This window comes from Carassius auratus, chromosome 18 (assembly GCF_003368295.1).
Source record: "Carassius auratus strain Wakin chromosome 18, ASM336829v1, whole genome shotgun sequence".
Taxonomy (NCBI): Eukaryota; Metazoa; Chordata; class Actinopteri; order Cypriniformes; family Cyprinidae; genus Carassius; species Carassius auratus.
In genome coordinates, this window is record NC_039260.1 from 23,800,607 (window position 1) to 23,818,218 (window position 17,612).

General features: G+C 38.1%; 1 protein-coding gene across 2 annotated transcripts in view; it reads right to left on the reverse strand.

Annotated features, from left to right (window-relative positions):
• The window catches only part of LOC113118714 (leucine-rich repeat and fibronectin type III domain-containing protein 1-like protein), a 157,694-nt gene that overhangs the window by 52,806 nt on the left and 87,276 nt on the right, over window positions 1–17,612 (reverse strand). The gene's annotated exons all lie outside the window — the stretch shown is intronic.

The window sequence follows — 17,612 nt, forward strand, 5'->3', positions numbered from 1 at the left end:
CAGTCGCAGTTATCTATAGTTAGTAGAACATCTATTATTGACTATGAAAATAAAGTGGCACCTAGCAGTTTGGTTGTACATTAGTGTGTGTTTGTGTAGAGAGCTTGCACAAAGGGGATTTCTTAAACACAGACGACGCCTTTCCCCCTAACACATCAATTCTGTTAAAGCAGAATGAATATATCCTCCCGCCAGCGAGAGAATGTGTGCCCTTCTGTTTATCATTTCCTTTCTGACCAGCCAAATTGCAGGAGTGATTTCCTTGCCACGATTCATCTCCCCTCACCCTTCTGCTCGTCGCTCTCAGAGCCCGACTCTGTTCTCCTCCTCGCTCTTTCATCTGCGTCTGATGGCTCGGAGAGAAATCTGCAGTGCCACTTCCCTCTGGATGCAGAGATGAGAATCACAGCGCTCTATTGGAAATGACAGGCGATTTTCCTAAAACGACGGCCTCACCCGGGTCAGAAACAGCAGCGAGCTGCATTTGTTGTCTGTTTGCCCCTGTATTGATCTTTGTTTCTTGTGGTCTTTGTTCACGAGCGCCCTCGCTGTAGAGATCTGGTGAGATTACCTCCCACGGTATTCTCTACTCCGCCCCGTCTGTATTTCTCCTTCTCGTTTTCTCCTGTTCCCTGCTGGTGAATCTTAATTAGGATCTGACTAGGCCACGGGCCTGTGAGCATCAAAGAGTAGAAATCAATCTGAGATGGAGAGAGATACGTGTGGAGGACTTCTGACTGTCAGGAGCTGCTGAATCATGGTCCCTCTCGCTCCAGGAAACATCGCTCCTTCTCTTGCTCTGATCTCTCTCTTTGTTCTCAGAACACATCGGTCACTTATCCATTCCCTTCTCTGAGTCTATGGTTTCAGGTTTTTGTGCTTGTCATCAATCTTTGCTCCTCTCTATTCATGTTTCGTTTCATAGTTGTCGGTCCCACTGAACGCAACACTTCCCACATGCTGTCCTCAAACATAGGGTTCGAGATTTTTCCTGTCTGTCAATTTCTTTGTCTTTTTGTTATACTTGTATTTCCAGGCCCGTCTGTTTCTAGTATCTATTTCCAGTCCCTTTCCTTTAATATTGTGTCCAGTTCCTTTTCTATTATTTTCTTTTATCATGTCTTCATTGACTGTCCTGTTCCTTCCCGTTGTCTATTCCTCTCCATTCCCAAGTTCCTGTCCCTTTCTTCATTGTCCTGTCCTGCACATTTAGTTTAATTTGTCCTGTTCTTGTCACTTCTTTAATTTCTTTTTTTGTCTTATTCCTGTTCTGTTCATTTCTGTTCTGTTCCTGTCCTGGACATTTCCTTTAATTTGATTGAATGTCCCTTTTCCTGTCCATGTTTATTTCCCTTGTCTCTTTCCTGTCTAGATCAGTCCATAGTTGCTGTCCTTTTCCTTTTTATTCACTGTCATGGACATTTTCCTTTCCTTTCCTTTCCTTTCCTTTCCTTTCCCGTTCTCTGCATTCCTATTTTTTTGCCTTCCATTTAGTCAGTTTTCTTGTCCTGTTCTGTCCGGCCCATTTCCTTTCACTTGATTTCCTTTCCTTTGTCTCCTCCTTGCCTCATCCCCAGTCCTTTCCCTGTTTATGCCATGTCTCTGTCTATTCCTTCCTTCCTTCCTTCCTTCCTTCCTTCCTTCCTTCCTTCCTTCCTCCCTCCCTTCCTTCCTTCCTTCCTTCCCTTCCCTTCCCTTTCCTTCTCCTCCTCATCTGCTGTTCATTGGTGGTGTAGTTTTTGATGTGCCTGCCGACATGGAAAGACAGCCAGAAGGTATCTCTCTAGCCTGACTGTTCTGGTTAGCAGACATCCGCTCCCTGCCTTAACACACACACACACACACACACACACACACACACACACACACACACACACATGCAAAAATGCATATCTTATCCCAAAACACTGCAATAAAATAAAGAAAGACGGGCAGGTCTCCTTACACAACACGCACGAAAGCAAGCAAATAAAGAAGCAGCTATGCACATATACTCATTCGCACACGCTCGTACATTTCCCATCCAGAAAGATGAAGTGGGTTAGGTTTTGTTGGCTCTTTGGCACAGTGCAGAGGGAACAGATGGCCAGGACTGGATCCCGTCCCAGCTACAGTTCTTCGGGGAGTGGCACGCAGAAGGACTGGGGATCTTCAGTTATCTGCTAGGCTGAAACCTCCCTCATTTCAGCAGTTTAAGAGCTAACAAATATCACCCCATCTCTCTCTCTCTCTCTCTCTCTCTCCCACTGTCTCTCTCCAAGGGTGCTACTTTCCCACCTGCTCTCTACAATTAATCTAATGTCCTCCTCAATCTTAATTTCAAACCCTCTTCCAAGAAGATGGATATGATTTTAAGTAATTAATAGATCAAGGTATGCAGAATGTTTGACGAGCCTCTGATCTCAGGAGGGAGGAGCCTTCAGTCCCCTTCCAATGAATTTCCCATTTCATGCTAATTTGGTATGTTAACTATTATTCAATTTGGCGTGATGAATTGTTGAGACTGTTCAATGTAATCCTTGTAAAACGTCTTCAATCATATTTGAGTAATCAGGTCTGATGTGCTCAGGAATATATATATATATATATATATATATAAACTTTTTTCTATCACATTCAAATGTTGCCAATGCTGTGCATAGAGAAAATTTGTAGGTTCCAAAAGCGAGCTGCACTTCATGACCAAGAGTGTGTGGGCACCTGTATGTGCTTCTTAAACATTTATAATTTCATTACCATGGGCCTCAATAGGGTTTCAGTCGTGCCTTTCAGCCATAACAGCTTCTGCTCTCCTGGAAAGGATTTCGACTTGATGTTGGAACATTGTTCAAGTTGCGGCACAGATTTCCTCTCATTTAGGCACAATGACTCACAGTCAGCGTTCCAATTCATCTCAGAGGTGTTCAGTGGGCTTTGTCCATGCTGGACTCTTTAAACCATTTCTTCATGGACCCTGCTTTGTGCACAATGGGGCATTATCACACTGAAACAGAACAGGTTCCACAAAATTATGTTTGCCATTCTACAAAAACATGTTGATTTCATGACATTATGTTTGATTTTATGCACCTGCTAGTAATGAGTATAGCTAAATTAGCCCAATCTGTTAATTAGCAGGAAATGTTCACATACTCACAGCACTGTAGTCAGTAAAACAGTAGATTTTTCGTGTTACAGATACACCGTGTACAGACATAAATGTCTCCAAGTTGCACTAATTCTGTCAGCTTCTTGTGTTGGATCTTACCTTAATGAGGGAGATGCCATATTCAATAACATGCAAACAAAATTAAGGCTGTGAAGGGTTTATGCATAGTCTCTTCCTTGGCATTGTGAACAAAACCTAGTGGCTAAATTATTAAATGAATAATTGTAATAAAAAGAAAAAAAAATCTGTTAAAATAAAAAAATAAAAAACTATAGAGTGATTAATGGTAATGTAACAATTATGTATGCATTTATTCATGTATTAAATGCATTAGTTAATTAAATAATTCCATTATCTGCATGATTGCAAATGTGATATTGATTTTATTCAATAGTGAAATAAACAAAAAGTTAGTATTGTGTTACAGACACATTATTGCCATTAGTATCGTTTTTTTGCTCAGTTTTGACAATGAAAACAGCTAGAGACAAGTCAAAGCAGAATTGTCGTACGTCTCAGATTGACTCAAAGAGGTGTTTCTCTACAGAATGAATCCACAGTTTTGAGAAAGAAAGAAGAAAAGAAGAGCGATCCACTGATTCAGTGATCATTCATAAAGACTTGCTTCATTTCTGAATGAATCGAATGAACGAGACTGATAAATTTATGTTAAATCAAACATATTTTTTTCTAAAGTTAGTTTGTTTGGAATGTCTTTTCTCATGTAACACAATGATGCAATTATGCAGGCTGAGATCAATCTGAATTGAGCATCCATTGGTTCAGATAATGGCTTCAATTTACAATGAAAGCGTGACTTTATCTGGCCAACTCAACTGAACCGCAGGGACTCTTTTCCCATAAATGAGCCCTATATAGTCTGCCAAGCACTATAAAAACAAACCTGCCTTTACTTTGATGACCTGCTGCTGTCAGGCCAAGTCTAAAACAACAGCCTCATAACCCGTTATTGGACTGAATTCATCAAGCCACGCTGACGGATCGTAGGGAAGACAGAAAGGTGTTGGGTAAAAACACTGCGATGTCTCTCCATGATCAACTCCGTCACATACAGAGAAGCCACGGTGGTGAGTGAAGTCATCATTACCTCCTAATAGACTCGCTGTAATGACCACTTTCACTCTCTTCTGCTCTTTCTTTCAGCCTCTTTCTCTCTGTCTGATGACAGTCATCTAATGGAGACTAAGCAGGATCATTCCCCAGCTCCTTAAAACACAGCCCGCCGCTCTCTTTAACTCAATAGCTCTTTTCCCCCAATCCATCTGGGGCAGTGCTGATGATGTTTACTCCCTTTGAAGCAGCCGTGGTGGCAGAACAAAAGAAAAACACACAATTATCACCAGTCTCTTCAAAAAGCCATTCTAAAGCATCAGTCTTGTTTTCATTTTCTCTTTTTTCAGTCTCAGATCCGTGGTCAATAGAGCCGGTAGCGGTGTCAAACTCAGCCGAGGTGTTTGCTTAAAGATAAATTGGCAGGGATGTGCTCGCCCTTGGCAGGTTATACATCACGCCGATGCATTTCCTCTTAAAGTTGGATCAACACAGCGGCAGAGAGACAGCTAAGTACATCAGTAAATACTGTCGATATAGATGCACCTTAAAACCTGGAGTCACTGCGCAATTAAAACTGAACTCAAACCCCATTGAGATATGTCTGGAAAGTGATGGAGTTGTTTTGCTTTAGCTAATTGAACAAAAAAATTATTGTAGATAAAACTGCGGTTTGCAAACAACGGCACTAGCGGATTCATCATGCATCCTGGATAAAAGCAGTTTCAGATTACGGTTTCATTCACATTGACCTGGAAATTAATTTAATAAAGTACTTTGTGTGAGGATGGAAATATTATTTCGAAAAGGATCCACAAAAGGTGCATAAAAAAAAAAAAAAAACACATTGTACATAAATTCAGTTTAGCGCTGTAATAGTCATTATACAAATGAAAAACAATATTTTTGTACATCATTCACTATCACTACTATTATAAGTGCATAACTATTTCAGTATTATTAGTATTTTACTTTTTCATTAGCAGGAAGCATGAAATTAAGATTAAGATTACTTGTGATAGTACTAGTAAAACCAACGACACACACACACACACACACACACACACACACACACACACACACACACACAAATTAATAAATACATAAATATTCTATGGTTGCATAATTTATAGTTATGTGTTTGAGTAAAATGCCATTTCTGATTATATTTCTTCCCAATTTTAAAATAAAACTGGTTATAATTTAAAGAATGAAATGACAATTGGTCAAAAAAAAAAAAAAAAAAAACTGTTTTCCGACATATTTACTCATTTTACTCAAAGCCATAGCTGGTAAATCCAGAGAAACTAAATTTTTCAAAAGGTCTCAATTTTTTTTCAGAGCTGCATACACAGATATATAAAAGAGCTTTCTTGTAAACGTAAACAATTACAAAGAAATGGCAATAAATGTTGAAGTAGATACAACCACTTAGTATTGGATTGCATGGAGTTTGCTTCAATATAAATCAAATGCTAAAAAAAGCTGCCGACACTCTTATGTGCTCTTATGCCTAGACAAATCCTTCAGCCACTCAATGAATCTGGAGAAACCTCGAAATCTCAAGAACTGAAGTGAAGAGGAAACGCGGTTCATCTCCTGTAAGTGTTATCAAACCACAGTCAACACCTCAACATCACCTCCGTTCAGAAATAGCCCAAGTCTGCACATAACAAGAATGTGACTGAATGGGAAACTTCTTTTGCAAACACAAGACTTTGAGTGCGAGATAAAGAGGCAGATGTTGCCGTACTGCTGGTTAACAGACCTGAGCATTATTCCATCTGATAAACCCCGGCCGTCCAGCTCCTCCAATCCACTCATTCTCTCTGCATTTTAAGTCACCGATTCACTACTTGACATAGGCTGCAACTGCAAAAGATCAATATTTTCCTTCATGTTCTTCCTCATGCTACACTTCCTAAAAACGTCAGTAATTTATTATATCTTCACTAGGGAGAACACGATTCTTTATCAGTGTAAGGACGCTTTTAAAAACTTTTTCATTCTCTTCATTGATTCACTCATATTGATTTTTTTTTTTTTTAGGTGTCTCAAACGTTTGACAGCTGGTAGTTTACAGGCCTGAGGCTGCTTTAGGCAAAGCACATGCTAGCAGACTTCTTCATATGCTGACCTCATTTACAAACAAGTAGGCCTACAAACAAATTGTTTTCAGACTGAGGAGTATGATGAGATATAAACAGAACAGTTGGCATGGTGTAGCATTACTAGCAATCTTTAGATATTTTTGCATGTTAAACAGCATTAAATGTCTTAAATCTGACAGTCAAAATCACAATATATAAATATATGCACTACCATTCAAAGGAATGGTTTATCTTTTACATAAATAAACATAAATAAATCTGTAAAATATATAGTGGATTTAATTTAATTTCTTGTATATGCAAATAAACTCAGAGGAAGTTTCAGAAAATCATGATGTTTAATGCTACTATGGGTGGTGTTAGCGCAGTGGATAAGACACATGTCTGTGGTGCGGGAGACCTGGGTTTGAATCCACTGTGAGACTCCAATGTGTCCCTGAGCAAGACACTTAACCCCTAGACGTCAGCTAAATGAGTAAATGTAATGTAAAATGTACTATCTGACATATTAAATCAATTAATCTGCTTTAAAGCATCATTCAGAATAATAACAGAGATGACGGAGAGTATATTTGTTTTAATAAACTGATTATATATCAATTCTAAAAAGCAATTAAGGATGAAAAGTTCAACCTAAAGAGTTTTGCATTTGAAATGACAATGCAAAATATTATTATTGCTGGAAAGGTTTATTTTTATTATTTTTCAGTTCTGTTGACTGCCGCCAAGCGCTGTGGGTGCAGATTACACGTCTCACAGAGAACATATAATTTACATCACCTCTTTTTGGTGACAGCTCTTTAAAATCATTAAGTCATAAAGTGTTGTATTTCCACAAATAGAACTCTTATCAAAATAATTTAATAAACATGTTATATGCTTCCTTGTCCCATTTGACATGTGGAGCATTTAGCTTACAGTTCAATTCAGTTTACACGTTTGTATAGTATTTGTATAGTGCTTTTCCCAATGCAGAACTCTAGCTTTTCACAATTTAATTTCAAAGCAGCTTTAAAGAAAAGGCATGTTTCAATGACACTAAATCATTTGGCACTAATAAACAAGTATCACATAATATCACATAAAACATTTGGAAATAAACCACAGGTTCTATCAAATGTGAGAATAACAATTTTACTTCCTGGGAAACTAGTGCAAAATATCAGTAATAAAATGATAAAAACTAAAAGTTGCTTGTTTTTCCTACATACAGTGCTGTCATGTTCTCTTGTTTGAATGCCTGGTGTTTAGTAATACAAGTGAAGTGTGTGTGTGAGAGTGTTCTGGGAGGTGATTATTTTCAATTATTTTGATTACAGACTTTTACACAGGCATTTCAGAATCACTAAAATCACATTAAAGATGTGACTAGATTGGATAGCCAGTTAGTTCAGTTATCCAACAACGTGATCTTTTAATGTAAAGCTTTTTGTGGAACATCCAGGAATTTATAAAGTAAATGTGTTGTTGCGCTTTATGCATATGTTATCTTACTGATCTGCTTACTGGGGTGAGCAGATCATTTTTATGTGCAACTTAAGAATATTAAATCTATTCAACAGTCAATAAATATAATACTACTACTAATAATAAATTATTGCATTTAGAATGTTACAAAACATTTATATTTTGAATAAATGCGGTTTGCTTGTATTTCGAACTATTCATAAAATAGCCCTTCAAAAAAAGGTGGAAAACATTTAGCTGCTGCTTTTATCCAAAGCGACTTACAATTGCTATATATATATATATATGTCAGAGGTCACACACCTCTGGAGCAACTAGGGGTTAAGTGTCTTGCTCAGGGACACATTGGAGTCTCACAGTGGATTCGAACTCAGGTCTCTCACACCAAAGGCATGTGTTTTATCCACTGCGCCAACACCACAAAACAAAGGAAAACAAAGGAAAACAACCATTGTTTTGTTTGTTTGTGCATCCACTTGATAAAATGTTTCAGTCTTAGTTTTTGCATGTTTTCTTAAAGAATAAATAAATATCCGCAGCAGTTGACGAATAAGTTTTTGTCCAAAATTTCATGCATGTTTGCCATCTCCATCCAGTGATTTTTTTTATGCAGTACCTCAAAAACTGCTTAAAAAATATGTGACAAAAATATAGCTATTGTCATTTTGTCTCTTTGAAATGCGAAGTGCATTTTACAAACATCCTTACTAAGATTTTCCCAAATGAAATTTCCACGTTTAACAGTATTTGATGTGAGTGCAATGGGGAATCCTTAAGCCCCAGACAGACCACGGTTTTTGCTACTGGGTTACTAATGCCTTTCCACAAAACAGGGTGTGAAAAAGCCACAAAAAAAAATTTAACACAAGGTCCTCCAAATCATGGGATACCAAATTGGAAATCCATGGAAAGAGGCTGTTCAACACAGCTAATGTGGGTTGAATCATTATCCTCAAACACTCAGCAGCAGATGAGCTTTGAACCCGCAGCAGGAGAGTGGTTCTCAACACTTAGCTGTAGATAAGTTCTCATCCCTCAGCGGGACACCAGAACTAAACCCTCAGCGGCAGATGAAATGCCCTAAATTCAGCTCAGTTGGAGCCTCGGTGTGTCAGGACTTTGAGTCCAGCTTTAACCATGTCAGAGACGGCGGAGTCATGACCCGCATCCATCCGTTGATGTGGGATGTTATCAGAGCCCCGGTGTAGAGTCCAGCTGGGAGCAAGGTGTAAATTCAGATCTGTGCAGGAAACCAGGGAAGCTGAGAATGAAGATGGTGTCTGGTGTTCATGGTGTGTTCTGTGAATGGTAGCAGGATTGAAGGGCTGTTAAGCAGCTAATGAGAACATCGATAGTCATGGGTAAGCTTGTGGCTGTGCGAGTGGTTTGGGGTTTTTGGATGTCCTCAGGCAGAGCGAATCAGGATTATGTATCACAGAGTTTATAGAGAAGAATAGAGAAAAATGGGCGACCAGAAACTAAACACTTGTTTATGTTTTACAGTGTCATGATTGACACACTTGCTTCTTCTGACAAAATACTGGAAACTTACAATTAAAAAAGTTTAATAAAAAACTGGTTTGCAAGTGAACACACAAATCTTTTATATATTTTATATTAAAATATCGGTACCGATATGTGCATCTTTAATAAAAAAAAAAAAAACTTTCAACATTTCAAACATTTCAAAGTTATGATATATATATATCTAAACATCTAATTATCTTAAATTAAAATCAGCCGATAACCGATATGGCACTGTAAGATACATATATCTTTAAAAAAGACAAAATGACCAACTTAAACCCGAGTCAATTTAATAAAGTTATGCGATAAAAAATATTAACACATCAGTGCTTATTAACTAATATCTAAATACTGAATTATCTCAAATAATATCAGCCGATAATCGTATGGTAGGATATGTGCATCTTTCATAAAAAAGACAAAAATAAAACAACATTCAACATTACAAAGTTATGATATATATATATATATATATATATATATATATATATATATATATATATATATATATATATAAACATCTAATTATCCTAAATTAAAATCAGCCGATAACCGATATGGGACTGTAAGCTACATATATCTTTAAAAAAGACAAAACTTGTCAATGAAGTTGTAAGAATATATTCTCCCCCAAATATTCTCCCCCATCAACATTATTACATATTGACCATAAAAAGGTCCATAAAACATGTTCTGCTTATTGGACCTTTACAGTTGGTGTTTGACTTCACATATTCAATGACTTTTTTCAGGGCAGGTGCACTACAAAGGAAAATATGCCTTTGTGACCCGACCCCAGGCAAGAACGTAGTGTGAATTTATTTGTATTTTTTTTATTTTTTTGAGGCAGCTGCAGGACCTCAGCGTCCAGAGACTTCTGCTGATCATAGTTAGCTTCAAAGAACTACATGGATCCTGAATATCAGAGCTTTCAGCATAAGAAATATGAGCTGTTCGAAGCAGCCGGAGAACCTCGGGCTTTAGGACTGTGGGGCTTTGTGGATGAGAGCATCTGTCTGTACATCCTCTTCCCCGTCCAGGCAGAGGGGATTGTGGGAGAGATTCTCACTAGCTCTCTGCTGTGTTTAAACAGATGGGCCCTCCAGCTTCAACACTTACACGCTCACTCTCTCTCTCTGTCTAACACAGATACACATGCACACACCACCTAGCCATGGCAGGGAGGAGAGGAAAGGATGCCCTCAGAAATACATGAGACACACTGGCAGAAGAGATAAAGAAAGAGAAAGTTCGGAGAGGAAGTGGATGGAGACCAGAGAACTGAATCAGCCCCAGCTGCTTTCTGCATTAAGTTCAGTGTTGCTGGATAATGCAGTGGATGTCCCCTGGCTACCCTCACACACTCTCTGAGAGCCAATAAACTTCAGACAGTTCTGAGCTACAACAGCACTTAAAACAGAGCATGCATCATGCCAAATGTACTTAACACCTACATGCACATTTTCCAATGTCTTTTAACAATTTTCTCTGACTCAGCAGCTCATTGGATTCACAAAAGCTACGTGTACACACTTGTGCAATGGAAATAATGTCACAGAGGGAAAGGAGTGGAATAGCACACAGTCAGCGTTAGTGCTCAAATTAGGAGGAGGATCTGAAACTCTGCTTGTAGGATTGCAGCTGTGTGCATTCGGCTCTCACCACACCTGAATGATTATGGGGAGGTTGCTTAAAAAACACACACACACACACACACTTAGAGAATTTTCCCCACAGTGTTTGACTGTAAGTTCGCATAACCGGTTATCAAGTTTGCTTTTCTGTTATAAAATCCAAATGTTTGAAAGTGATGTATAAATGTGGGCAAGTCGAGAGCAAAGCTCTTTCATTCAGAAGTGTTTTACAGTAGGTGAGTGGGTAAAGTGACTATGTGGTATGTGTGTCAGACAGTACAAAAACTCAAATCACAATCAAACGAGTGTTTAAAGTGAGCTGCCTGTCAGACGGGAGCGCTCTACAGTGAGGAGTCCTCCTACTCAATCCAGTCAATAGTGATTTTTAGGGCTGTTGTCATGGCGAGGCTCAGCCACTCTCCTCACAAGATTCCATGACATCACGGCGTCATCCTGCATCACCGGCCAATCAGAAGCCGGCGAGTGTGCATGCAGGTTGAGGAGGATCCACCAGCAGGACCATCGAGGAACAGATGGCTGAGGCGTCTGGGAGCTGAGAGCAACCGCTTCTGTTTATTCCTTTCTCAATCCATCTCTCTCTCTCTCTCTCTCTCTCCCGCTCTCTCTTTAGTCTTGTCTACTACAGCGTAAGATTAGACTTTTTTTCTAAACATATGGGTAAGGTGTTCTTATTCAAATGCAATATGTGAAACACAAGTTCTTCATTAAGGGGTTGAGCCCCACCAGCCACACAGACCCTGTGCTTCCTGAGCATGTGATACTACAGACGCAATAGCACTTATAATCTGTTAGATTGAAAATACATACTCAAATGACTTCTCTGATGGAGATGAAAGACATTTGTAAACAGATGTGTCAAGCCTGCTGGAATTGAGCTGCTGTCCAGGTGGATTTCAAATGAAACTTCCAAACAAATTGCTCAAAACTCATTACCTTTCTCTTACTATGAAAATGCATTCACTGGCTGTCAAGATCCATTGTGAACTTGAAATAAATAAATGCATGCCTAATAGATAGATAGATAGATATATGCATGTTAAACTGGGACAGAAGACAGTATTTGAAAGTCTTGCAGACGGCGTCATGCCTGTGGACACTTTCTAACCAAACTCAGGAGGAAACATCACATTACGTAAAGCCCAACACTATTAACGCTGCATGTTGAGATTTGGTAATTGTTCCCACTGGTTTGGTAGACTCTTAAAAACTCCCTCACAGCCAGAATAGAGTGAGCCTCCATTATTCCCCTAGATGCAATGATCTTTGATGGCACTCGGGAGGACACATGGATGCGAATATTATCCAATGCATGCACCCAATTGAGTTCGGGAGAGAGACGCAAGCCAATAACATGCATTAAGAAACATGAAACATGAAATTGGATGGAGGGATATAAAACAGCCTCTGATAAGGGGGAGGCTTAATATGCACACCCACGCATTTCAGTCTCATTACACACATAAAGGTCAGAGAACAATAAAGAGAAACTGAACTGAACCGACAAACGTCTATAATGAATCTGCAGCCATGTTTGTGACAGATCAAAGCATCGGCTGCCATTGTTTCAATTCTCTCCATGTTGAATCGAGTCAATAAAGGCAGTGCTGTACATGCAAACCCACACACAAATGTAAAATATGTACACATTTTACACTTCCATATTTAAGATATATAGTCATATGAAGTAAAAACTTATAAGAAACCTAGTAGAGACTGGAACTATTTAATATATTAACATGCACATCTATTCTGTACATACATGCATGTATGTGTAAAACTTTTTTGGATATATATGTCATGCACATGTACAGTCTCCATCTTAAAACCATCAACACATTTTGATATTATTTATAACATTTAAAGGATAGACATAAAACGTAAACATACATAAACAAACATAAATATAAAAATATTTTTAACATATTGTTAAAAAAAAGTTGCATATAAAGAAAATATGTATTGCTGAAATGGTTTTTACACACACACACACACACACACACACACACACACACACACACACACACACACACACACACACATTAATATGGGGATGTTATACAGTAAATGTTTTACAATTATATGGTCATATACCCAGTGAATGTATGTATGTCAAAATAATAATATATTGTCTTAGGTAACACACTGTATATGCCAATATCACTCTTAAAATAGGGCAAAATATGTATATAATTTTGGTATGGGAAATACTGAGAATAACATGGTAAATAAATAAATAAATGACACCCCTCTTTGTACAAAATCTAATACAGATTCAATTTTTTTTTTTTTTTTTAATCCTCAAGCAATTACTTTATCAACAATTACCTGACAAACAAAATCTCCCAAATTTTGTATTTCTTTCAATTTGAATTTATTATTATTATTATTAGTAGTAGTAGTAGTAGTAGTACAACTTTACTATTTTGTCATTACTTTCACATTCAATTCCACAACACACACTTCACATCTTAAAAAACATAGTGAGAGAGGAAAGAAAAACTCACAGTAGATGAACATATTTAAAATATTTGTCTGTTGTTGCAATTCTCTCGATTTTTTAATCTGCTCAATAAAGATGGTGCTGAACATGAATGTGCTGGGAGAAAAGCAATCTTTCTTCCTCACTGAAAAACTAAAAAAAAACTAAAAAACAAGCGGTCACTGTAACCAATGATAAAGCATGCATCATAAGCCCAACAATGTGAAAAACCCATTCCTAGCATGCATCATTTTTGTTGTGCAATATTATTGCAATATGCAATTTTCTGAAGGCTTTATGAGGTCCGTTTCGCACTGAGGCGAGACTAGAGAAACTGTGAGCACGTGCTCGGTTTTTAATCACCAAAGCTATAATTATAACACTCAACGACCCAAACTACAGTCATTAAGTACAGTCCTCATGCATGAAAAGAATGACTGTGGTCTCTGTCTAGAAGCCTTGAAGACACACAGAGGCTATCTTGCTTTCCCAGACACTAACGGCTAATTCATTGAATTATCCTCCTTGCTCAGTAACTGAGGCTGCCCTGTCGGCTTGATCCCAAACTTTCCTCACAACTGCATAAATTAATTTTAAAACCGGGTGAGAGAGAGAGAGCAATAGAGCGGGACCTTAGGTGGAAGTTCACAATAAGCCAATGTAAATGGAGTCTGTTGCCAATGGCGGAGGTAAAAGAGAGGATGGGAAATGGAGAGATGCTGCTAGAAGAGGCAGAGATGGAAATGCATATGCACAGGCCATCACAATGAGAGCGCGACGGGATTTCATTAGGATCCAATCCGACTGCATTTATCTTTGTTTGTCCAATTCCTAATGACCGCTGTGCCTTGACAGTGCCTGATCCCATCCTCGCTCTCCTGCACAGCTGGCACCTCTGGACGCTCTGAAGCACCTGCTGCTCGTCAATGAGGGCATACAGCCACAAACAGAGCTGCCAAACGCCATCTGCCCGACTGACCGAAGCGTTAGCATCCTCCTGCCACCTCGAGTCTCGTCCAGAACGGCCTCTTACAGCCCAAGCACATAAAAACACAACACAAGACTGATACGGGCCAGTTTATAGAGTCTTTAACGACTTACTGTGTTGCTTACACTTGACAGCTCCAGTATACTCTGGTGTGTTTTTTGTTTTACTTTTATTTAAAAATGATGCATTAAATTGATCATCAGCGACAAGTTAGTTATAATGTAACAAAATATTTCTAGTTCAGGAAAATGCTGTTCTTTTGAACTTTCTATTCATCTAAGAATCAGGGACAATATAATATATCAAAATTTTCACACAAAAAAAAAAAAAAAAAAAAAAAAAATGAAGTAGAACACCTGTTTTCAACATTGATAATAATCAGAAATGTTTCTTGAGCAGTAAATCATCATATTTTCATGATTTCTGAAGATCATGTGACACTGAAGACTGGAGGAATGATGCTGAAAATACAGCTTTGATCGTATCAATCAATTATTATTATTATTATTATTATTATTATTATTATTAGTAGTAGTAGTAGTAGTAGTAGTAGTAGTAGTATAATCAAATGGAACACAGTTCTTTTAAATTGCAATTATATTTCCAACCCTATCTCACGACCAATTTATACTTATTTTACGAGGTGGCTTATTCGTACAAATTTGTACGACCTCACTTGTACGATTTTAAATGACCCCAGTTAGGTTTAGGGGCGGGATTAGGTGTAGGTCATTCGTACAAATTCATACGAATAGTGCAAATCGTAAAATACGTACGATTTGGCAACAATCGTATGAATTTGTATGAGTGTGGTCGTACGAATTCGTACGAATAAGCCACCTTGTGAAAAATTTACGAATTGCCGTGAGATCGGGTTGATATTTCTCATTAAAAAAATAAAAAATGAAAATAATTACAATATATTTTAGCACTACCATTATGTGTGTTGATTGTGACATCAGCAGCAAAAAAGCAAATAAATAAATAATCCATTAAAAATCTAAAAGGTACATACAAAATTAATTACAAAAAATAATACAAAATAAATAAATAAAAAGTTAAATTACAAACAATTAAAATGTACAAAAGTACATAATTTATGGATAGACAGAAGATGATTTTAGGTGTTTATCAATTAGAATACATACAGAATGTGTCTAAATCACAAACAGAATCTCACATGTTGATCAGAAGAGTCCAGATGTTCTCTAAATGATGCGTTGGCATAAAACATATGAAAAATGAGACTCTGAACTGGACATATTCAGCAGAACATCTGCCTGGGTGTTTGCTTACAAAACACACACAGATTTGTCTCCGGGCAACAGAATGATTTTCCATTGATAATGAGATGGGGCGTCAGTCATAACCCCTCGTTTTGACAATCAGCAAAACCACATTAAATGTTCACTGATTTGCTTTACAAATACTGAAAATGAGGCTGAATTCCATCCACCGAACATTTCTGACTCCGATCTGATCTGAAGCTGATCTACATTTACACTTCTCACGAATCATCTCACTTCCAGGGTTCAAGATCAGTGTGCCTTTGAGGAGGAGGATCTCTAGGGAATCCAAATTCAGATGGCATGGGTTATCTCACTGTCACCGCCGAATCGATTCGAGGCACCGCAGACATCCCGGAGAGTCAAAGGGTCACAGGCGTCCCTGTGGTATGGCCATTTAGCACCTTTAAAAACCTCCCCTCCCGCCAAGACTTAACTCAGTTACAAGAACAAGACCAGAGCAATGGCCAACAGAGACCAGACTTATCTCAGATAATGGCTGAGCAGGATACAAGTTTACTAATTAACAAGTTTTGCTTTCTCAGTTACAATGATTAAAAACAGCTGCTTAAAATCAAATGAACAGCCATGAAACCTCAGCAGGCAAAGGATGTTTTTGTAGGACTGTTACCTGCACGATAACGCACCGGTGCACAAAGCGAGGAGCATAAAGAAATGGCTTGTTGAGTCTAGGTTAGAATAGCTTGACTGCATAAAACCAGACTGAAACCCCACATGCTTCACAATGAATCTGAGCACTGGCTGTGAGCTCAACATCACGCCTGACCTGAATTGAGAAAATCTCCCCAGCCGTGATCTAGTGGAAACTCTTTCAAGAAGAGTGGAACCTGTTAATGCAGATGCTTTTATATTGAGAAGCTCAACAAGCTCATGCAGGTGTAGTGTTCAATGTTCAGGTGTCCACATACACCACTGTGCAAAAGGCTTTGGACATTAATATTTTAAAGTAATTTATTTTGGTGTAGTGTCATTAGGAAACATCTGTTTACATTTCCAAACAGTCCTTTTGATTCCTTTAACTCCAGAAGATCTATGTCTCCAAGATACCTACCTGCAAATAAACTGATATTTTCTACTGACACACTTTCTTTTTTTTTTGATGAAAATATTAATGGACTAAAACTTTTGCACAATAGTTTATATTTGGTCATATAGTGGTCATATAAGCACATAAGCACTCTTTCTATCCTTGTACACATTATAGACAAATGTGCAAAATGTTTTCTGCTACTCCTCCTACAATATTTGTCCAATCTTAATGCAGCTACTGTAAATAATATGGGGGAAATCACAGCCTTTGTGGTTTGATAATCGGACTAAAAAGCTGCAGTATTATTTAGATAAATCAGGTTCATCTACAGACCAAACCTCACAAAATTAACTAATTGATTACTGAGCAGAGTCCCAAAGATGCCAACAATAATGTCAGTTACTATCTTAAATTAAACTAACATTTTAAGTTATGCATTTAGCAGACACTACTTTCCAAAGCTATCAATTTTTACTTATGTGTTCCTGGGGAATCGAACCCCCAACCATGCAATGCTCTACCAATTGAGCTACAGGAACACCAACAAAATCTTGATTGTCTCATGAATGATGCCAAATGCTATACAGATATAAATACTGGAAAATCTACTTATATTCCTTGAACTAATTTATATTATGTAACCAAATGGAGTCATATGACCAGATAAATCTGCTCCAACGTACAACTGGCATGTGCCATTGGGGCTTGGCTGCATAATTGCTGCCTGCAGCTAAATCTACCATCGCTTTCCCTCACGGGTAAAGCACACACATCGAGAGGCCCGTCTGGTTTCAGACCTGTAAATAAGACTGAATGTCAGCGTGGCGTC